The sequence below is a fragment of the Heloderma suspectum genome, chromosome 1 (assembly GCF_057233095.1).
Source record: "Heloderma suspectum isolate Gila_16-S chromosome 1, 16-S_ref, whole genome shotgun sequence".
Classification (NCBI taxonomy): Eukaryota; Metazoa; Chordata; class Lepidosauria; order Squamata; family Helodermatidae; genus Heloderma; species Heloderma suspectum.
In genome coordinates, this window is record NC_139458.1 from 107,933,355 (window position 1) to 107,960,604 (window position 27,250).

At 44.1% G+C, this 27,250-nt stretch overlaps 1 long non-coding RNA gene across 1 annotated transcript; it reads right to left on the reverse strand.

The window, feature by feature from the left end:
* Positions 1-7,844: 7,844 nt before the first annotated feature.
* On the reverse strand, positions 7,845-19,675 carry LOC146357659 (uncharacterized). The gene is made up of 3 exons (XR_014786789.1): positions 19,377-19,675; positions 10,144-10,320; positions 7,845-8,189 (listed from the first exon to the last, which is right to left on the reverse strand). It is a non-coding gene; the product is annotated as an uncharacterized LOC146357659 (long non-coding RNA).
* Positions 19,676-27,250: the final 7,575 nt, after the last annotated feature.

The following is a 27,250-nucleotide window of genomic DNA, read 5'->3' on the forward strand; positions in this document are numbered from 1 at the left end:
CCACACTTTTATTAAGTATCCCTCCCTTCCAGCACAGTCTCAAAGCATATCTGCCCTACCAACTTAGGCTGAAAACCTGTGGTCCCTGAGAGGGCATCCTGCTGGGCATCAGGTAAAGCAGGCTTCTTTCTCCACCAGCAGAGAGGGAGATCCACCCTTGAAAGCTGCCTCTGTGTGGCAGCAGAAAGGTTCACCGCCTTTCCTTCCCCACCGTTGGAACTCCAACGGCAGAGAAGACAAAAAGGGAGCATTCCGGGGGTGGGTGGGTGTTCAAGGAGCAGATCAGGAGATGGTTTAGAAGTGGTGGTTCAGTCACCATGGATTCCCCCCCCCCCCCGGATTGGATTGCTCTGCCCAACTGGTTTACTAATAATTCCCTCTCACTCAAAAAACCTTGGGAATTGTAATTGGCCTAGGGATCTCTGACAGAGAATTTTAAACTCCTTCATCAATCTATTTAAGATTAACCAACAGTCAATCCAGTGCATGTTTACTTGGAAACAAATCCTACTGCGTTCAATAGCACTTACTCCCAAGTAAGTATGCATAGGGTTTCAGCCTTAACTTTATTGTGGTAGACCACGCATTCTGAAACTACAGGGTTAAGACAGAGAATTTGATAAGGCTGCATGGAATGTCCACTCACTATGTTTGGGAAGCAAAAAGAAGGATCAAGTTAAGGATCGGCTATCCTTGACTTGATCCTAACCCACAGAGATGACTTAGTGGATAAAGTAGCAGTTACAGGAACTCTGGGGGAAAGCGACCATGTTGTACTTGAGTTCTTGGTTCAAAGGGAAGCAAAAGCCGAGTGTAGTCAAACACGTACGTTTCCTTTTTTTGTAGGAAAGCTGATTTTAATAAACTCAGAACAATGATCAGTAAGGTCCCATGGCAAGCGACGCTAATGAGAAAAGGAGTCCAAGATGGGTGGGAGCTTTTAAAAAAGGAAATTCTCAAGGCACAATCACAAACAATTCCAACAAGAAGAAAAGGTGGAAGACAACAGAAGAAGCCAATGTGGCTTCACAAAAAGCTTAAGGATGACGTGAAAACAAAAAAGGACACATATAGGAAGTGGAAGAAGGCCAAGTAACAAAGGAAGAGTACAGGCATGTAGCACAGAATTGCAGGGATGGTGTCAGGAAGGCTCAAGCTGAGAACGAGCTGAGGTTAGTGAGGGATGCCAAAAACAACAAAAAGGCTTTCTTCAGCTACGTGCATAGTAAAAGGCAGAGGAAAGAAATGGTTGTTCAGCTATTAAATAAGGATGGCAAAACGATAACAGATGACAAAGAAAAGGCAGAGGTGCTCAATTCCTACTTTGGCTCAGTCTTCTCCCAAAAGAGGGTCTATGACCCCCCTGGCAAAGGTGAAGTACAGGCTGAAGGGCCAGGATTGCAGCTTGAGATTGATAGGCATATGGTCAAGGAACACCTAATGACTTTGAATGAGTTCAAATCTCCAGGGCCAGATGAACTGCATCCTAGAGTAATAAAGGAACTGGCAGAAGAACTCTCAGAACCACTGTCTATTCTCTTTCAGAAATCATGGAGGACGGGGGAAGTGCCAGATGACTGGAGGAGGGCTAATGTTGTCCCTCTCTTCAAAAAGGGTAAAAAGGAAGAACCTGGGAACTACAGACCAGTCAGTCTGACATCAATCCCTGGGAAAATTCTGGAGCAGATGATAAAGCAATCCATTTGGAAACACTTTGAAAACAATGCCGTGATTACTCGAAGCCAACATGGATTTGTCAAAAACAAGTCCTGCCAGATAAATCTGATCTCATTTTTTGATCAAGTCACCTCCCTTGTAGACAGTGGGAATGCTGTAGACATCATATACCTTTGCTGAAGTCGAGGTATATGATAGCACTCTTCAAGTACTTGAAAGGTTGTCACAGAGAAGAAGGCCAGGATCTCTTCTTGATCATCCCAGAGTGCAGGACACGGAATAATGGGCTCAAGTTACAGGAAGCCAGATTCCGGCTGAACATCAGGAAATACTTCCTGACTGTTTGAGCAATACGACAATGGAACCAATTACCTAGGGAGGTGGTGGGCTCTCCCACACTGGAGGCATTCAAGACGAGGCTGGACAGCCATCTGTCGGGGATTCTCTGACTTGGATTCCTGCATTGAGCAGGGGGTTGGACTCGATGGCCTTGTAGGCCCCTTCCAACCCTACTATTCTATGATTCTATGATTCTGTAGACCTGGGAAGCAAATAAAATTCACAAATACATCTTCCTTATCTAGAGCATACTATGATCACTGCCTGTTTACATCTGCATCTTTCCCTGAAAGCTTCAGCACCACTTTTGTAAAGAACAAACTACATCTTGGGGCCAGCCAATTAGGGATCACTTATGACAATCCAATTTTGTTATGCTATGATGCCAGAGTGAAGAAAGCATTACTGAATTGTCTTTATGATGAGACCAGATTGCTAGTCTGATGTAGCTATGTGATGATCTCATGAAGCCTAATGACAGTAAGGACAATGCTTCCCTCCTTGACTCTGAATGGGTGGACATTTTCACCATGTTTCTCAGTCCCCCTCATAACTATTGCCCAAAGGGGGTGCACTGCTTGGTAACCAAAACCTTAGTGTAGACCTAGATTTTTATCAATGTAAAGGTCACACATCTCTTTGGGGTGCTTTCTTTCCTCAGAGTGGTCTACTCCACTAACTAGTATAACGTGTGAAGTGGGGGAATCATGACTCTCAGCTGTTGATCACTTTTGCCTGTTTATTTAAGTTATTTATATATCACTTTTCAGGCAGACCTCATCAAGCAGTTGACATAACACGATTGAAACAAGTGTGGTGTAGCGATTAGAGTTTGGGACTAGGACTCTGGAGATTTGGCTTCTAGTTCCCACTCTTTAGAGCCACGGTGGCTTAGTGGTTAAGACACTGAATTGCAGACCGGAAGGTCGGCAGGACAGCAGTTTGAGACCCGAGTGCTGCGTGACCGAGTGAGCTCCCATCTTCAGTCCCAGCTCCTGCCAACCTAGCAGTTCGAAAGCAAGAAATTGCAAGTAGATAAATAGGTACCGCTTCGGCGGGAAAGGTAACAGCGTTCCGTGCACCTGAGTGTTCAGTCATGCCGGCCACATGACCACGGAAGCGTCTTTGGACAGCGCTGGCTCTTCGGCTTAGAAATGGAGATGAGCACCACCCCCTAGAGTCGGACACGACTGGTTGGGGACACCTTTACCTTTTTACCTTTTTTCCCACTCTTTATGAAGCTCACTGGGTGACTTTGGGTGAGTCAGTGACTCTCAGCCTAACCTATTCACAGGTTGCTGTGAGGATTAAATAGAGAGGAGGAGGAGGGCCATGTAAGACTCCTTGGGTTCCTTGCAAGAGGAAAAAAAGGCATATAGAACTGTAACAAGAAATGCTTGTTTAAAAAAAATAAGCATCAATTAAAAATATACAACAAGAGAATTTGAACCACTATTTGCTTGTCTTGAATGTGTGGACAAAAGACTCTTGAAATATATTTCTGAATTGTCTTAAATAGAGCAGGAGTAGACAGACTGTAACCAGGGCAGTGGGGGGGACCTTGCATGTGAGCCTCCCCCTCTGCCAGAAGAAACACGCTGAATTGAAGACATCTCTTTCATTTGCCTCATAACACAGCACTGAAAATCAAACCTCACAATGAGAGAAGAAGGTGGAGAGAGAGAGAGAGAGAGAGAGAGAGAGAGAGAGCTATGCTGTCTCCAGGCAGCAAGGTTCTGAATACTAGTTCCTGGGGAAGAATAGTGGGAGGAGGGCTGTTGCACTCATGCCCTGCTCCTGGGATTCCCAAAGGATCTGGCTGATAACTGTGGGAAACACAACACAGCACTCGATAGGCCTTTGGTCTGATCCAGTAGGGCTCCTCTTATGTTCTTGTTCATAATGGAGAGCCAGTGTGGTGTTGTGGTTAAGAATGTTGGACTAGGACTCAGGAGATCTGGGTTCTAGTCCGCACTTGACCATGAAGCTCACTGAATGACTTTGGGCCAGTCACTGACTCTCAGGGTTCTTGTGAGGATAAAATGGAGAAGACGAGGGGGACTATGTAAGCTGCCTTGGGTTCCTTGAAAGATGAGAAAAGCAGGACCTTACTGTAATTAATAATGCTGATGATTATAATAATGAAAATAATGTGGAATCCTAGAGTCACATGTAAAATTAATACCATTTTAACGTCAGTACAGTCAGTGCTTATTTCTTTTCGATTAGACTGTAGAGATTCTTTTGGCTTAATTGTTTTCTTAAATAAACACAAGAGGGCACCCTTCTCTACAGCTTGGGTTAACCAGATAGATTGCCTGCGCAAGCTCAGCACATAAAGGATTCTGGTTTGCTTGCTCCATCCAAACGGAAATGGGCAAACATAAATACTCGAAAGTTTCATGACTCAGTCCAACTCCTGATATACTGTGCATAATTTAAAGTCCCAAACATTTGTGTGGCAGACGTACATTTGTGTTAAAGCAAATATAATGGGGGTGCCCTGGAAAAGAGGAAATGTTTGCAATACCACCATCCAGTATCCCAGTTTTTTAAAACTGTCTCATATTTGAGGTTCTCCAGGTCAAGAAAACAACGAAGATTATTGACGGGCCAAGTCAATTAGTTAGCCCACAATCAGATTCAATTTTAATGCAACCAAATTTACCATTACCCTCATAAATGTTAGAAGACAACTTGGAGAAATGTGTTGTTGTTGTTGTTGTTGTTATTTGTATATACTGCCTTTGAAGATACCATTTTCCCAATATCCTGTAGCTTACAAAGTGTACAACAATAATAAAATATCATTAAAAGAACACCAAAACAATGAAAATACATCAGGATAAAAACATAAAAGCAAGCAAATAAATTATAAATACATTTTTATAAATAAATATTTTTTTAAAAAATCCCTGCGGAAAATAGAACATAGCAATATAAATCTTAACTTGCACTTTTACTATGCAGGAATGCATTCACAGCCATTTCACTGCTTGAAAATGGAAGAAAAAGTCACTCCTTGGTGACTCTCCTGCTTCAGAAATGGTTAGCTTTATCTGCCTTAAAGAAATACAAACACAGGCGGCTCACCTGGCTAACAGAATGAGAACTGAGTCTTACTTATGTATTTGCTCCAATATTTTGTTTTCTTTAGCCAAAAGCAGTCTCTAAGTCTCCAAGTTTCAGTAGAGAAATGCAGGATGGGGGTGGGAGAGGCTGATTAACCCTTTACCTTTGAGGCATTTTTTCTCAAAATAATTCCTTCCAGATGTTTTCTTTGTTCCATGAGGGAAAGATACCTATACCTTTTTGCAGGGCAAAAAGCAACTGAGGTAGGGGAGAGTGATTTAATCAGGGAGAAAGAATGACTGGAAGGAAAGGAATTAAGCAACTCCTGCCCCAACGAAACCTGTTTCTCAGAGGCTGCTTTCAAATTTTATTATTTTATTTTTTAAGGAGAGAAAATGTCAGAGAAAACATAAATGTGGATGCATATATGTTTGGCCTTGAAACACTTTACTGGGCCAAGAGACTGATAGGTGTTAGATCAAGCATGGGTAGAAGGTAGATCTCCAGATTTTTGGGGACTTCAACTCCCAGAAGTCCCTGCCAGCATGGCCAATTATCAGGAATTCTGGGAGCTGAAGTTCAAAACGTCTGGAGATCTACTTTCTGCCTGCCCCTGGACTAGATAATAAGAATCTTTGCCACCAAGATGGAGGTAGTTAGGTCAAAGAAATAACAGATAAAACATATTTGATAAATACCATATCTATGCTGCAGCTACATGTCACAAAATCCCAGATCACTACATAGTCCAAATGTTCTGATGACAGAAAGTAGGTGCATCTTGACAAGACAGGGGAAGAGGGAATGGCCTGACCAAGAGGCAAATGTACGTGAAGATTGGTTAACTTTTTATCCAGTCTTTTATATATTCAGTCTTTTTATTCATTTTTTATATATGACAATCTAACTGTAGTCATCTTAAATCTGAAGCTCTCACTTCCTCCTCTGCTATACTTTTTTCTTTTTCTTTCCACATGGGCGAAAGAGGTTTGTCTTACCTGTTTGTCATTCTGATTTCCAACTTCAAATGATCTTGCATTTGTTTACTCCCAAGTGACTAGGCTGTATGTTTTATGGTGCCATAAGACAAAACTAGCAGCCCCTTTGAAATCTGTGTTCAGGGCAAGTGAACTCGCAGGCATCCTGACTTGACATATAAATCTCTTTGGAAATAAGGCAAAGAAAATACAAAGAGACAAAACTGAGAATTACATCTAAGGAGGACACAAATATTGTTTTAAGACGTTCCGTTGCTGATAAGGGTCTAGCAGGAGGAAATCCACTTCAAGAGATACTCCACAAGAGCATGTTTTCAAGGCCGCAAAAGGCAAGTGCCAGAGAAGTAATTTAGTAGCTCATGACTTATTTCGAATGTGGCTGCCCCATGTAACTTTCTAGGACAGCTTCCTGATCATGGAATTCCTTACTCCCCACTAGCATGTAATGCTTAGATTTACATCACTATGGTCACAATGAAACTCAGTCCTAGACTTTAGAATGGTTCTGTTTGTTTCATTGACTTGGGCAATATACATCCGGCAAAAACTCCCCAAAGGATATAGCAGCACACTGGAATCTCTGTGGCAGGGGTGGGCAACTTCCACTGGTCTGAGAACTAATTCCACCCCGCTGAACCCAGTGTAGATCTCACCCTCCCCAGAATTGCTACTGTGCTGCCAAATGTGCTGCTGAAATCTGGGTGGGGGGGAGCCTCCTGTTTTCCTTTAGAACAGGGTGCATGGGGAGTGTGCAACTCGTTTTGACGCCAATTCATGTTCCCTCGAGGCTTCCAGAAGCATGATTTTGCTTTAAAATGAGACATGCATTCCCCACGTGCCTTGTTTTAAAGGGAAAACAGCATTTTTCCACCCCAACCCACCACCAGTACCATGCCAAATTTCAGCTGCAAATTCAGTGGCACGGCAGAGCTGTTGGAGCTGCAAAATCTGCCAGGGGGCCTGCACGTGGCCTGTGGGCCAGGAGTTGCCCACCCCTGCTCTATGGGACCTAGAAGGACTTCTTGGAGTTTGGGTAGTGATGGAACAGGGCTGCAGGAGCACATCTTCGCCTCTAATCAATTAAAAAGACCCTTGGTGAGTTTCCACCCCAAAGCTCATGACGTGAGTTCCAATCAACATTAACTTAGAGAAAGGGACATGGCAAAAAATAACTGACCAGCATTTATACATAGTTGCAATCTGGGATTCTACATTCTTAAGTGTAATAATAAAATTAAATCTCTGACCCAGAACATATGATCAAAGAAACTATACAGTGCAGACTTTGTTGGGCTGTACCATTTTAGACTGCAGGTGGAGGACTGCATGTTTGAATGTTCCCCCTTCACATTTAAGAGATACCTGAGAGAGCTCCTTCTTCCTTACCAACCTGCCTGGTCACTGAGGTCATCACATGGACCCATGGCCTGGCTGGAGACCACTAGGAAAAGAGCCTTCAGTGTGGTGGCCCCCTTCCTGTGCAACTCCCTGCCTTTGGGGGTCAGGCAGGCACCAATGTAGTGTTGCTTCCAGCGTGTCCTGAATATGTTGTATTTCAAAAGGGCTTCCTTGGGTGACCAGCCTCAGTTTATTAAATTTAGCCTTATCATAACTTGTTTCTTTTAAAAATGCCTTGTTTTAACATGGTGTTTTATTATTTTATCTTTACTGTTCACCACTCTGAAATCTTTTGATGTGAAGTGGTATATAAATATTGTAAATAAATAAATAAAATAAAAGCAGCAAGACAAGACAAAGACTAGGCTAGAATCATTTATTGCCTAACATGCTAGTTTTGTATTTATAGGAATTTTTAAACAAAAAATACGGTAGAGCATTCAAGCATATGGTTTTCGACCTGAAGTCTGAAATAGTAAAGTCAAACCAAAATGTGACTGTCGATCCATGTTCTTTTGGCTCTATATATCTTCATTTCATTACCCACTATAATATATTCTACATAAAGGAGCCATTGGAGAGAAACAGTGGTGACCCGCATGATCACTACTGATAAAATAGGCTTCACTTGTGATCTTCATAGTATCCAACAGGGCAAGGGGAAACAACTGTGGCTATGTAAACATTAGATGGCTGCTTGGCTGCCTGTGGAGAAACAAGAAAAACATGGGGATAATGATGCAAATGAGTAATAGCTGAAACAAACGTACCTGGGCACTCAATCTGGCTGAGGGAAGATGCACTCACTCTAGTAGTCTCTGAAGCTCTACACCAGGGGTGTGGAACCGGAGGCCCATGGGGCAAATTTAGCCCACCTGGAGTCCCAATCCAGCCCCCTGGGGTTTGTGTTCCCTCACTGAGGTTTACATCTTCCTAGTACAGAGGAGGAGTCATAAACCTATCTTCTGATGTGTCAGGAGTGTGTATGTAAGTGGTAGGGGTGCTGGCGTTTGGGGCTCTCCAGTCACTCCGGTGGGAATGTTTTACTTGCTTATACCACCTATTTTGTTGGCATATCATTATGCTGGCACAGTGGGTGGAAGCAAGTCCTGGGTCATAGGATTCCAGCTAAACCCCGCTCTTCATTTACCAGACCCCACTCAACTCCATCCACTTCCCTCCCTTATACTGGCAATGCCTCACCAGCATAAGTATTTTGACCTGTAGTATCATTTTGCTGACAAAGATCTGATAGGCTGGTGTCTCATTTTGCTCCCCTGGTGCAAAGGGATTTAGGTCTCCCACACAGCAGAAGTAACTTGACAATAGGCAGGGGAGGCTGGTGGCTCTGATTCCGGTGGGGCTGTGCATTCATTCTGGGTTTCCATCAGAATCAGCCAGAACTCTAAAAAGAGCTATCCAGAGTGCTCAACCCTATCTCCAAAATAGGTTCAGCACCTTGGATAGCTCCTTTAGAGTTCCAGCAGGTTTTGACTGAAATGCAGAATGGATTCACAGCCCCACCAAAATTGGATCCAACAGTGCTCTCCCACTAGCACTACTGTAAATCAATGCATGCTTTGCACCTTGGATTGCTCCATTAGAGTTCTGACTGAAACCCACAGCGGATTCACCACCCCACTGACATTGGGGCTACCAGCCTCCACTGACAATAGGATTCTTCTGTCAGTTGCTCTGCAAATGTTTGGCCCTGGGGTCATCTTCTCCTGTAATAACCTGCTCCAACCTTGCTGTAAGAGCAGGATTGCATTTTTCCTCATCTTAGAAGTTACCACAACATAAGGAGCAATGGGTTTTAAAGAGAAGCAAAGATCGCATCAGCTTACATTCGTTATTGGCCCAGTTCTCTGAAATGGTATATGTTGTGGTGTGCATGTTTGTTTTTATCTGTCAGCGTGGTTTATTATTGGGGAAGTATAGTATCGACTGTCTCTTCTCAGCCATCAAAGCTGCTTCATTAAAGTTAATAGCGTTTGACTTCCAGGCCAGGATCTTTTAGCAAGAGACCGTCAGCTGTTCGCTTATTTTTCTCTCTCCAGTAGTAAAGGCACCAAACAGATGCAGTAATTTGTTCTGACTTTTAAAAGGAATGCATTATATTACATCCATTGAAATTGTATTTGTCGTTCACCCACCAGCCTTTGCTCAAGTTGAGCAAAGCTAAAAGCATGAAAAAGAACATCTCTGTTGGCAGACAGCCAAAGACGAAGGGACAGGCATTTCTTTTGGTCAAGTGTTGTGCATTCATTCACACACACCAGCAAAACAAAGAGCTAGACATACACCACCCCTGGGTGAGCTCTAAGGATCTCAGGACTGCATATGCAGGACAGGATGGTTCTAGAGCAGCCTCTTCCAACCTGGCACCCTCCAGATGTTTTGGACTTCAACTGCCATCAGTCTCAATCAGCATAGCCAATGGGTACAAATGCTGGGAGCTGTAGTCCAAAACATCTGGAGGGTACCAGGTTAGAGAAGGCTGCTAATGGTCTAGACCTGCAAATGGTCTCTCGATATTCTCCACCCTATTTGTGGGTAGAGAAATTGTGGAAGGCGGGGGGGGGGGAGAGAACCATTTCAGCACATTTCTCCAGGGGCAGGAGCAATTCTCCAACAGTTTCTTACAGATGGGGCTTACCATTGGCAGTCAGGGTTGTTTCTGAGTGCAGGGAGTGGGATAGCAGTTCAGATTCTGAAGGAGAACCACCAGACATGGGGGAGGTGTTTTCCCAGACTAGTCCAGACATGACTGGGCCGGCTTCTCAGGTTACAAGCGCCCAGCTGGCTGAGGATGAGGGTTCCTCTTCACACACCCCTATGAGAGACAGCAAACGGGGGGAGGTGGGGTTTGGAGAGTCTGATTTAATAGACTCCAGGCACAGGAGCAGAGCAAAGAGAGGGGCGGAACTTAGAAGATCTACCCGATTGGCCTTGCATGAGAAGCTGCGCTCAGAAGCTGAGAGAGGGAGGGGGGTCCTCCCCTCCTTAATTTAGGCTAGTGAAACCACCTTCCTCTTCAAAGGGGCAGGGCAAGCAACTGGTAACTTCCTTTTGAATTCCCCTGAAGGCATTCCTTTGTAGACTGAGAGTCACTGAGAATTTGCATTTGTATGACCCTGTGAAGTAATGGATTAAAAGCTGTAGACTGAAGCTTCTCTTCTGTGTTTGTCTTCAGCCTTGAAATATAGTGGGGGCTAAAGGAATCCTGACACCAGTGGAGGCTGGTGGCTCCGATTTCAGTGGGGGTTTGCATCCAGTCTGGTTTCAAACAGAAGAAGCCAAAACTCTAAAGAAGCTATCCAAGGTGCTGGGCCTATTTTGAGGGTGAGATTCAGCACCTTGGATAGCTCCTTTAGAGTTCTGACTAAAACCCAGAATTGATTCACAGCTCCCCCAGAATTGGAGCCACCCCTGGCAGTAGCACATCTTTCTTTTTTCCTCCGCTTTTGTGTCCATATGCTGCTGCTGCTACAAGTGGCACCAGCAGCAACTGTACTGGCAGCTTGACCATCATTTTGCATCTTCCACATTGCCCTAGTCCTACCAGGGAGAAGAATGGCCGCCACCACCACCACACACACACAAAATGGTGAAGACATTCAGAGAACATTCTGGAAAGTGACCAACTTTTTCTAGTGGTGAAGAAAAAGAAAAATCTCAGATTTTTTTTCTTTTATTTTCAGAAATATGTCTGACAAATTTAAGCACAGTGCTAAATGTAAGATCAGTGCACAGATGAGGGCCGCAAAGCCTGGATGAAGTCAGGTTCAAATGGATGTACCCCTCATCAGTGCTACAAAGTAATTTTATTTTCTAAGTAGCCAGTAGTGCTCTAACACCTTGGAACTAAGCTCAAGTCAAGCAATGGCCCAACAATTCAAATGTGAGCACCTGACCAAACCATGAAAGATGTGGAGCAAGGAGTGTATCCCGACTACCAAGATGTCAATGCTCAGAATTCTAAAAGAGCTATCCACAGTGCTGAACCCTCTCCCCAAAATAGGTTCAGCATCTTGAATGGTTCATTTGGAGTTCTGGCTGGTCCCGATTGAAACCCAGAAAGGATTTGCAGCCCCACCAGAACTGGAACCACCAGCCTCCACTGGTGTGAAGGTGGTACCCAGGTCATGAATAAATACAAAATGCCATTGGTAAAAGCATTGGTAAATAGTACACAGCCTTGTACTATCATGACTCTGTGCATATGCTTAGGATTGCAGCATAAAGATTAGTGTGAATTATTCTAGAAAAACATTTCCTTAGGCTGCTGTCCTAGAACACTTTCCTGGAAGTAAGCCCCATTGAACACAGTGAGACTTACTTCTGAGTAGGCATGCCTAGGATTTCATTCTTAATTAACAATGCACTCCTATACAGGTCTACTCAGAAGTAAGTCACATTGCATTCAATGGGGCTTACTCTCAGGTAAGTAGGACTGACACCTAAACTGAGTTCTTCATGCTGGTTTAGGCCTATGATTATTCCTTGCTTAAGAACTTCTTACGAGAGTATATTTCTAAAATCATATTCCCTTTTGACAATGCTAATGTGTTCATTATTTTAATCTTCAGCCTCTACATCTTACCTTATCTTCATTTTCCATTTGGTATTTGAGAGACACTCTAAGAAGACATTCAGTTCAGAAACATGAAACTGGCATTGCTTTCACAAAAGTGGTTGTAAATTTTATTGGTTGTCATTAAAAAAGCACAGATGCCATGATTACTCTACTCAATTGAATAGTTCTGTTTTGGTAAGATGATGTTTTAGGAGGGGAGAGAACAGCCCAGAAATCATAACCATAAGATATATTTGGGAAGAAAAATGTTGAAAGTCATTTAAACTGGAATGAACCTTAAAAGTCTCTTCATTTTAATTAAGAATGTAAGCCACCAAATATTCCCTAAATGTTTTGGTTTAAGTACTGGTCCAAATAACTAGTCCATATAACACACACACAAACATGTAAATTAATATTTATTTATTTATTACATTTCTATGCCATCCAATAGCCAAAGCTCTCTAATAGAACACACAGACTTCTGGAAGTCTTTTCATTTAGATTGAAGCCTTCTTAAAATGATACAATGTCAGTTGTAGATGAATCAAATGCTATTTAAAGTAAATTTAAATGGCTCCATATATTAATGTAATTATACAATATGAATATAATGCATTAATCTCATCAGATAAAGGCCAACTACAAAAAATCTAAGTGCCCAGTCCTTAATAAATGGCAGCCATGAGCAGATTGGATAGAATTCCAGTAACATATTATGTTTCTGAAGTTCTACAGCCCTCAATGATGGGCTATACCACATCACTTCAACATGGGAAGAGGCTTGTCTGTACCATTACACTACTTATTCTTGATTTGGTTAAATGTGACAGAAGTTGTTCCGGTTTGCCTAGGGTTCCAGAAAATAGAGGTTTTGTAACTAGTTAAGCATACCTGTACTAGTTCATTTCCCACTGATGTGAGAAATTTAAATATCATCTCTATTACAATGCTTAATTGCAAAATGAACTGGAAAATGAAAAGAGGAAAAAGGGAGGAACAGTGATCAAAACAACAACCTGAACAAACCTGAGCTCACCACTGTAAAACAACTTAGTATGCATGTACATCAATAAAACTGATGATAAACCAATACAATAATCGCTTGTGACAGTAATAACTTTTACAATTGGCTGGTATTCATAATACAGGATAATAATGTATGCAAAACTTATACACGTATGGCGCATGCGCATGCGAATGCACGTGCACGCGCGCACACACGTAGATGTAAAATCACAAAATATCGAAAGTGCCATACGAATTATATAATCATGTAGGCTAAAAAGGGCAATGTTCAAACATGCCTGTCCACATGCAGGGCCACCATGCATGACCAGCTTTTGTTTCACGCACGACTAGCCACGCCAATTTCTTTGCGCAAACAGCCCCACTGCTTGCACAACAGTGAATCAGCATTCTGGGTGCAAGCCCCAAAATGAGCAGAAATGCTCATTTCTGTAAGAGAGCAGGTTGAGCTCCTTTATGTTAGGTCCGTGTTTCAGTCAGAACTGGTTAGAACTCTAAAGGAGCTATCCAATCTGTGGAGTGCCTTGGATAGCTCCTTTAGCATTCTGACTGGTTCTGACTGAAACCTGGAGCAGATTCACTGCCCCACTGACATTGGAGCCACCAGTCTCCACTGGTGGGGGGCAGGGATGACAAAGTCTCTGTGCAAGCCCCAAAATGAACAGACATGCTCATTTCTGTAAGAGGGCAGGTTGAGCTCCTTTATGATAGCTCAGCTGACCTTCCCCCTTCCAGAAATGAGCATTTCTGCTCATTTGGGGTCCTCCCCACCCCCGAAGTGCTAAATTGCTGTTGCGCAAATGGTGGGAGCCACTTGCTCAATGGACTAGGCAGGATGCAAAAGGTTCAGTGGGGGCATAAGCACTCCATTGGATACAGCCCATAGTCTTCCATTAAACACCGTGATATATACAAACTTGTGAGAGTTGCCAAATATTAACAAACGACACAGTGGCTTGGGTCCTGAGAACCATGAGTGGAAGGAAGTTGATACAAGGGGACTTTCTCATCCCTGCCCCCCACCAGTGGAGACTGTCAGTGGGGCAGTGAATCCGCTCCAGGTTTCAGTCAGAACCAGTCAGAATGCTAAAGGAGCTATCCAAGGCACTCCACTCATTGGATAGCTCCTTTAGAGTTCTAACTGGTTCTGAGTGAAACCCGGAGCAGACTTACTGCCCCACTGACTTTGGAGCCATCAGCCTGCACTGCCCCCTGCAGTCCTATGCCCCTACAAGCTACTCCAGTGGGTTAGGGGAACCTCCTGAACAGCATGGCATAGGGTGCAGGTAGCTGCAACAGGAAGGAGAAATCACCCCAAGTCAAGTGGAGGCAGCCTTTCATCAGCTTCTTCCCACTCCCATTTCTCAGGATCCAAGCCAATGCAAACTTGCAGAGCTACCATATTCCCCTGTAAGTGATTTTTATGAACTAAATTGATGAGACCAGCATATCTGTCCAATACAAATACGGTAGTTCACCCTGGTGTCTGTCAAAGACGCTTATGTATACGGACAGCATACTATCATGATTATGGATGCATAATCATAAAGAGAGAACCCGAGACTGGCCTTCCATCAGGTTATGTAAGTTGTCCCTAAGGAATCATATTCTTTTCTGCCAGGGCAATGTCGTAAACTGTTGATTCCATTCTGGCTTTTCCTTCACTGGTTTACTCCAAGCCTTGTTTTAGCCACCTTCAGTATGGAATGTTTTGACTTTTCTTCCCTCTCTTTTCATCATGGCTCTCATGAAGCGGGACAGAAGATTTAAGACCTTCAGTACCAAACTATCTATTGTTCAAAGTTCGGAGGAAAGTCTTGAGAAGCCCCAGCTTGCCAAGAACTGCACTTTCCACTCATAAGCCGGCAAGCTCATTTCATCCAGCTCAGATAAACCTCACATTTCTGCTTGAATTGGCTCCATTCCCCATCCTCACCCCCCATTTCAAGTTATTCTGTGTTTGGTGTCCAACATAAACAAAGCATGTTTCATGAAGAATGCTGACCTCAACCCTTGGCAATCATAACAAATGTAGAGGATCGCTCTGAAGTGCTAAGGTCAGAGTATTTGTACTGCCAGATGGACACAGCTCGACTTAACGTGACCGGCTATCTCCAGTGCATAGTCCCAGTCTGAACTAGACATGCCCAGACTCTGAATATTCAAAGTCTGAAACCCATATTTGCAAGTAACCAGAGACTGGAGCTCAGGCCTGGAACATGAGAAACAGCATCTTCCTAGTCAAGCACAGTAAATACCCTTTCTTAAAATACTAGAAATCGTGGTCAGCCAATGAACTAGGTTGGTAGGAGATTCAGGAGAAAGAGAAGAAAGTAATTCTTCACAGAAGACTTTATGAATTTGGAGAATTTGCTGCCAGAAAATATGGTGATGGCTACTAGCAGAGATGGGTTTAAAAGGGGATTAGACAGATTACATAGGACCATAGGAAGCTGCCTTATACTGAGTCAGACCTTTGGTCCATCTAGCCCAGTATTGTTGACACTGACTGGCAGCAGCTCTCCAGTGATGAAGGCAGGATTCTTTCCTAGCCCTACCTGGAGATGCTGGGGATTGAACCTGTGACCTTCTGCATGCAAAGCATGTGCTCTACCACTGAGCCATGGCTGCAAAGAGGATAAGTCCCATCAATGGCTGTTAGCCATGATGGCTAACTGGAAGCTCCAGGTTCAGAGACAGTATACCACTGAATGCTTATTTTATCTATGCATCGTTTAAATATAAACTAGTGAAATGTCGATTATGATTCTGGTGAGATTGACAGGACTGAATGTTTATGGAGAACTAAGCAACCAGACTTTAATTTGGGAAACAAGGTAGGAGTGAAACCTGCCCCCTGCTCCTGATGGTTCCATTATCTGGGGCATGACGAGTACCACACTCTACTGGCTTTTATGGGAGATTCATAAGAGAAGTTCATAATATACAGATGTAGTACATCCATCTACCAGCAGAGAGAGCCCAGGTTTAACTCCAACAGGGGGGCCGCTGTATGCTGTGAGTCTGCAAGAGTGGGAAAAGAGCACTTACAGAAAAATCTCAGCCTTCTTTTTAAAATATATAGGTTTCTAGCCCTTATAACAGTGAGGAGTCAGTGCTGAGCAAGATTTCTAGTTGTTGTGGTGCTACATCAATACTCTACACAGCTCTTAGCAAAACTATAATAAAGATTAAAGAAGTTGCAGAAATCCTAAACATAGGATTTTGATTGAGTGCTTGTATGTATGTTTGCCTGGATGGATGTCTCTGTGCATCTCTCTCTCTCTCTCTCTCTGTGTGTGTGTGTGTATTTAAGGGGTAATTGAGTTGAGTTCCTAATGTACATAACTATCAGCCATTGTGCACATTCACTATGCCTCATGGAGAATGCGCGCATAGAGCTTTTCTACATGAGGATGTTGATTTGCTGTTAATCCTCTGCATCTACTTCTAGTTTCGTCTCAGAATTGAGATCTGTGCACTACACAAGAGCATTTTTCTTGAATAACTTTTATTCTTATATTGGAATAACTGTCTAATAACAAGACAGAATAACTTTTTTTTTACAACACTGGAGGCCTTCAAGACGAGGCTGGACAGCCATTTGTCAGGGATGCTCTGACTTGGATTCCTGCATTGAGCAGGGGGTTGGACTCGATGGCCTTGTAGGCCCCTTCCAACCCTACTATTCTATGATTCTATGATTTCCTTTCCTGCTTTTCCACTACATAACTTCTAGGTGGCACTGTAGTATAGTGGAGTAGCACAAATACACAATTGCAAAAAGTGGTTTCTTTCGCTTTCACAATAAAATGACACATTTTCCCTGCTCTGAAAAAATCTTGCTGTTTGCTTGTTAGAATCAGAAACAAAACTGGAGAGTCACAATGTTGTCTAAAGAACCATAAACAACCATGATTTAGGAACGACAAGTGCATAATAAATGCCTCATGTAGTACAGTCCTTAATTTGTCTATGAGGAGGGAATTATGCACATTTCCTAAGAGTCCAACAGGTGTTGGGGTATGTGCATATCTCAACAGTATTTTGTACATTCTCTGGGAAATATGCATATTGTCCAAGCAATATGAATGCTCTTAGAAACACACCCTTTTTATACCTAGTTCAGAGGTCTCATAAAATTGGGCTGTATACAACCTACAGGCAATGTGTGTTGTCCACCTCTGAACTAGAGACAGAAACTAATGGCATGTTTCTTGGAGAGTTTGCATATTGACTGGAAAATGTGCATCATTCCCTCTGAATGGACATATAGTTGATCCATGCTCCATGAAGGATGGTGAATGCGAACAATGGCTGGTTGTTATGCAGATTAGTTATTCAAGTCATATTACCCCTAAAACGTTTACACACACATACACATAGTTTAGATAGATAGATAGATGACAGACAGACAGACGATTTTGCAGGGAACATGCACACTTGAAAAGGGGCATTTGCTATGATGTCTTGGCTGGCTCCTGTTCTCACCAGAACAAACCAGCTGGCACTCATCCGAGAAGCCTGTCTTCCAGATCCTATGAGCTACAGCCCTGGTACAGCAGCTTGTAAAGACAGGCTGTAAAACATATTCTTTGGCTGTGGTGGACTTCTTATTAAAGAAACATGTACTACCAATTTTGTCTTGTAGTTTGCTAAAAGATAGAGCCAAGTATTCTTTGGCCAGAGCTCATCAGGCTAGTCAGCACAATTTGTAGGCTGGCCTTTGTTTCCTTTTATGCTGGGTAGACAACACCATTTCCTAGGTTTCTCTGTGAGTGCTAACAGAGCTTCTTAATCTGATTTTCTTTTATTATTAAAGCTAACTTACAAAAATTTTGCTTTGCTTAATTTTGCCAGTTAAGCTGGAGGAGAGCATGCAGGGCTCCCCACAAAAGGATTACACTTACAGGCAAGCTATTAGAAAAGCCTCCACAGTGTAGTCATGGGAAGAGGGAGAAGTCCAAAGGTAATCCATTGAGACACATAACTGAACAGGAACAACTGCACTGTAATTGCCAAGAGGGATATGGCCAAGGATCAAAAATGTTTTACAAAACAGAAACGTTATGATAAGAATAGAAGGATGTTCATTTTCAAGCTGGAGATAAGATATGAATTACAGTTCATTTTCAGAAGCGTGCAAGAGAAAAGGGCTTAAAAGCCCGATCACATCCTCCATCCAGGAATGCATGCGTGGAAGACAATCACACCAGGTACCCGCAGGCCAGCTCAACAGCACCCTTTGTCTGTGCCTTGGGCCAGTGCAGCAATCAGGCGGCTTCAGCATTACATCCACATAAGGGACTTGGTCTGCAATAGTGGAATTGTACGAGTGCAATGGCGTATCCACAGACCTGGCAGAGAGGCACAAGACAGCAGAGAGAGCCTGGGGGCAGTGCTGTAGTTATGTGTTTGTTCATTCATTTGGCATGTTCATTGCCTGCCCTTCAACAAATTATCCAGGCAGATCACCTGGTCAAAGCATTTCTAAAAAGCTAAAACCCGTACAGTGCAAACACATAGGGCAGCAGCATCCTGCTAGTGCAAAGGACATTGCGCTGGGGGAAACTAGGTTCCAAACGATGTGCAAACGGAGAATCCAACTGCTTGTGCGAGAGGTTACACAACCATTTCCAAGAGTGGGCCATGTGCTCCAGCTGCACAACCACTTGCGCAACTGATAGGTTCCGCAGGGCTCTACTAGCGCTATTTGACTGTGTGGAATGGCACTCTGGATACTGCCCACAGGGTGGGATCCAATTGTGCCATTCTGCTGCCAGAAGCAAAGCCGCTTTGTGGATGGTGCGGAGGGCTGCAGGAAGGAGGAGAGAGGGAGAAAGTCCAAATACTTTCGCAGACGTCCACTAGTTCACGGGTCCCCAAACTTTTGGGACCCATGGGCACGTTTGGGAATTTGAGAAACTGCTGTGGGCACCACCAAAAAATCGCTCCCATGGAGGATGTGGCCAGTCACATAATGGCTGCCATGGGGGCCTGGCTAGTCAAAAGTCAAGTAATTCACCCAAGAAACTGAAAACAACCAGAAGAGCCTGAACTCCAAAGCCAATGCACATATTTGACCCCACAGCAGCAGAGCAAAATACCCATTTTAGGTTCCAGTGGGGATTACCCAATGGGAATTACTTCTGAATAGGCTGATATAGGATTTGCTCTGTTTGTCCTATACACACACACACACACACACGTACACACACCTTCCCCAATCCGAAAGGAAAGGAAAATGCCACTAGCCCCAAAAGGACAAAAAAAGTGTTCCATACCTTGACCCAAGATTCAGCCACTGAGTTCCCCACCTGTTCTTTTACCTCCTCCTCTGCCATCAGAGTCCTCATCTAGGAAGGTGCTCTGTGTGTGAAGAATGAGAGAAAGGGCTGGGGGAGAGAAACAGGGAGGTAAAGAGATGGCAAGGAGAGAAATAGTGAGGCTAGGGGCTGGGAGGGGAGGGGGAAATAGGAAGACAAAAGGGTAGAGGAGAGAGAAAGAGCAAAGTGAGAGGCTGGGAAGGGAGGGAGAGAGAGAGAGTGTGTGTGTGTGTGTGCAAAGGAGAAAGGTCTGTGTGGACACAAGAAGATTGGGCTGGGCCAGGAAGCAACTCTTTCCTTCTCTTCCCACTGCTGAATAGTTAATCAGCAGCAGGTTCAGAAACAGGAAGGAGAACCTGGCACTCTAACATTTTTCAAGTTTTATAGTAAAAATACATTTTTTAAGCGGGCAGGGAGTGGAGAGCTTCACGGGTGCTGCTGGAGGGGAGACTGCCCGGGAATCAGGCTTCCTGCATTGAGCAGGGGGTGGACTCAGTGGTCTTGTAGGCCCCTTCCAACCCTGTGATTCTATTTCTTTGTCTCTACATGGGCACCACGTTGGGCACCCCTGCACTAGTGTGCCATTGAATTTAACTCATATTTTAAAACTCTATGAAAGCAGCATAACATCACATGGCAGAGTTTGTTTGTTTTTAAATCAGCCTTGAAGCTAAAATAAAAAGAGCTGGAGAAATGAAAAGTGCCAGAATGACATTAAGGTGGGTGCCAGGAAGGGGGGAGGAGCGGGGCGGCCTCCATAGCCAGGGCACCACTAATGAAAAAGAAGCTGTTTTCCCCAGTAACCCCCTGCAACACGATGCCTGGGGCCCTTAGCATTACTGTAGTGATCCACTGGTTGCAGCATTTGTCAGCATCTTACACAGGATGCCAAGACCAGGACCCCTCATTGCCCTGGTACAATACTGTGCCCCCAAACCATGAATGTTAAACCACAGATGGCATTTATGTTGTATTGATTTCAATGGGCCTACTCTAAGGGTCAAAGCAGACATTACTTTAAAGACATAGTGGTTGAGTCCTTTTAAAAAAAATTACTCTGGAGCAGGGGTGGGGAGAAGGTAGATCTTCAGACTTTTGGACTTCAACTCCCAGCATTCCTGACCATTGCCCTTGCTAGCAGGGGCTTCTGGGAGCTGAACTCCAAAACATCTGGAGATCTACCCTCTGCCCACCCCTGCTCTAGAGTAGATGCAGGAGGCCCAATCCAGATCAGGAGCTTAGTGTGGAGGTTAGGTGGTTAATCCTTTCCCCATTTCTATGGGTCCGATCCAAATGGACACCCCCTCCCGCGTATGCCTACAATTTCTTATTGTAAAATAGGGATCCATAAAGCAAATGATCACTATTTTGCAATAGAAATTGCAGGTGTGGGGCCCCTGATCCAGATCAGGCCCATAATGGGGGGAAAGGGATAAAAAAAACCCTACACCCCCCTCCCACCGCCCATGACACAAAAATTAGAAGTGTTTCTCTGCTTTTTGTCATAGTGCTGGACCCTAATCAAACTTAGGTATGCTGTACAAAAACTGTGTGCAGGTTAATGAATATTTGTTAGACTCTTGTCCTTACAATGCAAGCTTATGCATGTCTACTCAGAAGTAAGTCCCATTGTGTTCAATAAAGCTTACTCCCTTGTAAGTGTGTTTAGGCTGCAGCTTAGTTCCTTTCAGTCAACTTTGGGACAGGTTATACCAGCCTTCCCCAACCAGGGGCCCTCCAGATGTTTTGGGGGCAATCTACATTACAACTTTAAACTGGTTTCAAACCTGTTTTTAGTGATTACGGCTACCAAATACAGGAATTCTGGGAATTGTAGCTCTAGGAAGAGGGGCCGCTTGGGCAGGGGACAGGGGTGTCTAGCAAAGAATTCTCAGTACCCTCATGAAACTGCAGGATCCCTTTAGATAAACCAGTTTGAAACCAGTTTAAAGTTGTAATATAGATTGGCTCTTTGACTACAACTCCCAGCATTCCCAACCATTGACCATACTTGCAGGGGCTGATGGGAGTTGTAGCCCAAAACATCTGGAGGGCACCAGATTGGGGAAGGCTGGGTTATACTACGTTGCAAGTGACACGATTGTACAGGTCATTTTCACAGGACTGTCCTCTTTAGATTCAGTCCTTCTGCATTTATATTGCTGTAGAAAGAGTTTTTTATACACTATATCAGAAGAACAAAAAGTCATATTGTGCAGTGGCTGTAGCTTACCATACTTAGGGAAGCATTCATTATGAGAAATTGCAGAGTGTGGAAGTGTGAATTCTCTGCATTGAAAGTTGGGGGGCTCGTCGGACTGGTGTTATTTTAGAAATTCTGTATAATTTTTAAAATGGCATCAGTCAAACAAGGATATGAAAAGAGAGAGATCTAAATGACTTCACTGAAAGATCACTGGTTGTCCTGGTGCTGCAAAGGAACATCAAGGATTTGTGGAAATGTGAGATAATTTGAAGGAACTTCTGTGATGTATCACATTCCCTGAAGAAGACCACAGAAGACCTTCAGCACTTTATAGGGACTGTTTAATAACTGTGTATTAATTTGCACCTCGTATTCCAGTTACTGGCAGTACTACTTTATGCTGAAGGGGCTCGTGATGTGTACATACAAGTGTGATTAATCTGAATGCTATTTTAAAAACTTTTTAGTGGTTTTTCATTATATATCTCAGTCGTGAAATGATGGAGGACTGTGGGTGGATAGTTTCCCAGTGTGGGAAGGAGAGAGTCAACCTGTTTTGGACAGGCTCGCACTCCTTCTGAAAGATCAGGCTCGCAGTTTGGGTGTGCTTCTATATCCTGGGGCCCAGGTGGACTTGGGAGTATGGATTGCCTTTTGCCAGCTTCAGCTCGTTCACCAACTGTAACCCCTCCAGATGGGTAGTCTATGGATGGTGATCCACACTCTGGTAAGGTACCATTTAGAGCAGGGTCCATTTGGGGGAAGGGCTGCCCCCATGGCCCATACTCTGCGAGACGTACGGAAAAAACCTGCCGGTTTGCCACCAAAAATAGGTGGCAAAATGCTAAGGAAGCCTAAAGCAGCCAAATCTTGTTTGTTTTCAACTGACATTTGGCCATTTTAGGCTTCCATAGTGGTAGTGCTTCCATAGTAAAAGGACCAAATCTAGCTTCAAAACAAGCAAGATTTGGCTCCTTTAGGCTGCCTTAGCAGTTTGCCTAAGTGGTTCAGCAGAAAACTGGCAGACCTTTTGCCTACACCGCTCGGAATTTTGGTGGTGCAGCAAGAGGGGGACAGCGGGGGGCACAGCAGGGGATGGTGTAGGCTGCACGTGGCCCACTGGTGCCATGTTGCCCACCCTGATTTAAAGGGTGTAATGCATTGTATGTGGGGCTGCCCTTGAAGATCGTTCAGAAGGTGCCATTAGTTCAAAATACGGCAGCCAGGATTTTGACGGGGACAGCTCATGGGGATCATAGGTTGCCAGTTCTGAGAGATCTGCACTGGTTATCAGTTCACTCCCAAACCCAATTCAAGGTACTAATTTTAAAGCCTTTCACGGCTTGAGAGTTGAATACTTTAGGGCCTGCTTTCTCCCACATCAACCTGCCCAAGCACTAAGACCTTGGTGGTGGGACCCTTGTCAGATCGCCACCCACCATCAGTGAGAAGGCTGGTGGCAAGAGGGGGCTTTCCCATCAGTGCACCCCCCCGACCCAGTTATGGAACTCCTTCCCCAAGAACGCTCCCCTGGCACCCACTTCATTATCTTTTCGGTATCAGGTTAAGAAATTCTTTTTATTCTCTCAGACATTTGGATGGTTTGTATTTTAATATAGTATTGGGAAGATGCGTTATTTTGAAACATTGGAACTGAAGTTTTTATTTTGCTATTTCAGTTGCTATTTTAACTGTGTATCATGATGACTGTGTAATTTCCCTATGACTTTTAATTGGATTATTGTATATTCTATTCTGGGTTTGTTTTAAATTACATTGTATACCACCTTAGGATAGATATTATGAAGAGTGGTGTATAAATACTTTAAAGAAATAAATACTCCTAAATATGAAGAGGTGATTCCCCACCCCCCCCAAAATATTTTAATTGTACTGTTTTGTCTTTTAAATCTCCTTGATATGTAAATGTAGCCTTCCATAGTCATTGTGCCATCCTACATTTCCCACAACACACTGCATGCACTGATTTAAAGAGCTCTGCAATTGTCACATAATTGTCACATGAGTGTTTTCCTGAAAACACAATGAAGATTTTCAGTCAATCTAATGCAATTTTTAGGCAAAGACATCTGTCAGAAAACAGATTCCTTCCCCTGTTTTAGATATTATTCTCTTCTTCTCCCTGATTCCTCAAAACAGGAGTAGGAAGATAATAGATCAGGATATACTGGTTGAGTTCTGGATGATCAGCACATTTTTCTGCTCCCCAATTGTCTAAGAAGAGTAACAATTGAAACAGAATGCTGGGACGGGGGACATCAGGAGCTGGATTTTTGTATGAAAGGACTTGTGAGCTTGGTTCTGATACATGAGATCTTCTCAAACTGGCAAGTGCAGGGTACCACAGGGCTCAGTCCTGGGCCCAGTGCTCTTCAACATTTGTATTAATGACTTGGAAGAGGAGGTGCAGGGAATGCTGATCAAATTTGCAGATGACACAAAATTGGGCAGGATAGCTAATACTTAGGAAGACAGAAACAAAATTCAAAGTGATCTTGATAGACTGGAGCGCTGGGCAGAAAACAAGAGAATGACATTTAATAGGGATAAATGCCAAGTTCTGCACCTAGGAAAAAGAAACCAAAGGCACAGTTACAAGATGGGGGATACGTGGCTCAACAACATGACAAGCGAGAAGGATCTTAGAATTGTTGTCGATCACAAGCTGAATATGAGCCAACAATGTGATGTGGCTGCAAAAAAAGGCAAATGCTCTTTTGGGCTGCATTCATAGAAGCATAGCTTCCAAATCGCAGGAAGTACTAGTTCCCCTCTACTCAGCACTAGTTAGGCCTCATCTGGAGTACTGTGTCCAGTTCTGGGCACCACATTTTAAGAAGGATGCAGACAAACTGGAGAGGGTTCAGAGGAGGGCAACAAAATCAGAGGCCTGGAAACAAAGCCCTATGAAGAGAGACTGAAAGAACTGGGCATGTTTAGCCTTGAGAAGAGAAGATTGAGGGGAGATGGGATAGCACTCTTCAAGTACTTGAAAGGTTGTCACAGAAAGGAAGGCCAGCATCTCTTCTCCATCATCCCAGAGTGCAGGACACGGAATAATGGGCTCAAGTTACAGGAAGCCAGATTCTGGCTGAACATCAGGAAATACTTCCTGACTGTTAGAGCAATACGACAATGGAACCCATTACCTAGGGAGGTGGTGGGCTCTCCCACACTGGAGGCCTTCAAGACGAGGCTGGACAGCCATCTGTCAGGGATGCTCTGACCTAGATTCTTGCACTGAGCAGGGGGTTGGACGCGATGGCCTTGTAGGCCCCTTCCAACCCTACTATTCTATGATTCTATGATCACAAATTCCTAGGGTTAACATGTTCTCAGAGGTACTCTGTTCCTTAATTCTTAGCATATATTCTGAACCACTTTTTGGCACCTGCTATCAGTTGGTGGATCTCAGGGTTCTAGTAAAAAGGGGGGGGGGAGTAGATTCTGCAAGCCAGAAGTCTGCTCACCGCTGCCCCAAAACATGTGCAAACAGTAGGGCTGCGCCCTGCTTCAGTTCCAGATCTGGATCAGTCCAAAGTGGTCTGAAGTGGGTTGGATTGATCTGAATTGTTTTGGATTGCTTTGGACTGAGCCAGATGATTCTGAAGACCAGATAGCCTGTCTGGGAAATGTAAAAATTTACTTAAGATTAGGTTTGGGGAGAGGAGGAGTTGGGAGGGGGGAACTGAGCCTTGGCAAGTGACATCTCTAGATGCCAATAGGGCTGAACTTTTAACCCAGCAATCTCCAATCACAGTGGTGGAGGAGAAGGGGTTGTATATAACAGAACAGTCTGCTTCCGTTTCCCAGTGTGAGAGAGAGTTGGCAGAAGGAGGAGAGTTCTTTATTATTTGATTGTGCTAGTGCAGCATTTCCCGGTACCTACCCAGCCCTTCTCAGTTCCATTTCTTAGTCTTGCCTTTTCCTTAAATCCTTCTTCTAGACTCTCTCTCTCTCTCTCTCTCTCTCTCTCTCACACACACACACACACACACACATATATATATATATATATATATATATATATATATATTAGAGCTGTGCACCGCTTCAGCCCAAGGCCCAAGACTTGATTCGAAGCAGGTCGCTTCGGGTCACTTTGTGCCCCTTCCGAGGTGAAATGGAGGGGGCACGAAGCGACCCAGAGCAGGTCGGGCTCACCGAAGCACTCGGTGCGCTTCGGGGCTTTGGTCCCCAGCCCAGCCCACTCCTGGCACCTCCAGGTCCTTACCTGAACTACCTTTTCCACCACCACTGCCTTCTCCTCACCACCACTACTGTGCCACCGCCTTCTCTGTCTCCGCCACCACTGCTGCCAGCTCCTGAGGCCTGAATGTGTGGCAACTCTTCTTGCAGGGAGTCTCCATTTTTAAAATGGCAACTTCCTGGAACTGCCAGGAGGTTGCCATTTTAAAAATGGTGACTGCCTGGGAGAAGACGAGTCGCCATGCGTCTGGGCCTCAGATGGCAGCAGTGGTGAAGACAGCAGCAGCGGGTGGTGGCAGCGAAGACAGCGGCAAAGGCAGTGAAGGCGGCGAAGGTGTGACGGAGAAGGCAGAGGTGCAGCAGCAGAGAAAGCGGCAGCAGAGGAGGAGACGGCCCAGGTAAGGAGCTGCGGGGTACGCGGGGGCTTCGGAGGGAACCCAAAGTGAGGTTTGTCATCTGAACCCCACTTCGGGTTCAGGGCCGAGGCGGGTCAGGGCCCCCCCGAATCTGCCCGAGCCAGATTGGGCCCACCTTGGAAGCCACAAAGCAGCTTCCAAGTCAGATCGGGGGGCCCCTCCCTGCACAGCCCTAATACACACACACACACACTTTCTCTTCTTGCTAGGCTTCAGTTTGTTTCCATACTTTGTTTACTGCTTGTTCTTTGACTCACCCGCCACCCCCACCCTTCTCAATTACTATTCCATCGCTTCCCAATCCAAAGTGGGTTGGGGAGTCTGTGCACAGCCCTACCACAAAGTTCCAGGATATCTCTGGTAAACAGGTAAAGTACCAGTAGATGGCATTCCTGTATATGAACCACAAACGTATTTGGCCAAAGTAATTAGCTTTTGCTGCTCACTTCAAATAGCTTTCATTATCCAGTCATGTAGAAAGCAAAAGTTATGTCTGTTGTTGTTGTTGCTGCTGCTGCTGCTGCTGCTATTATTATTGGATCAACTTCTATTAGTGAAATAGAAGCACCTTTTCTGTTTCATTCTGTTTTACCCAAAACCCTTACAGGCGTGTCAGCCCAATATTTCATAATCAAAAGCATGCCCTGCTCTCTCAGAGAAGTAATACAACAGATAGTGCTTCTGTTTCCTCTTCCAAACCATCTGCTCAAAGTTTTGCTGTTTTGCTGTCCATGACTCATAAAGACATCTTGTAAAATGTATACATTTCTTAAGAGGCAGGAATGAAAGGAACTTTCTAGAGCTTCACACTAAACACTAAGAGTTGGCAACATCCACCACCAGTAGATCCCTTCTTTGCACTGCAATTTAAAATTGCATTTGAAAAGCCCTCCATTAAACACACACACACACACTTCCTGTGCAAGGCTATTGTTTATGACAAGGGCTCCTCAATGGTTTTTTGAATGGCCTGTTAACAC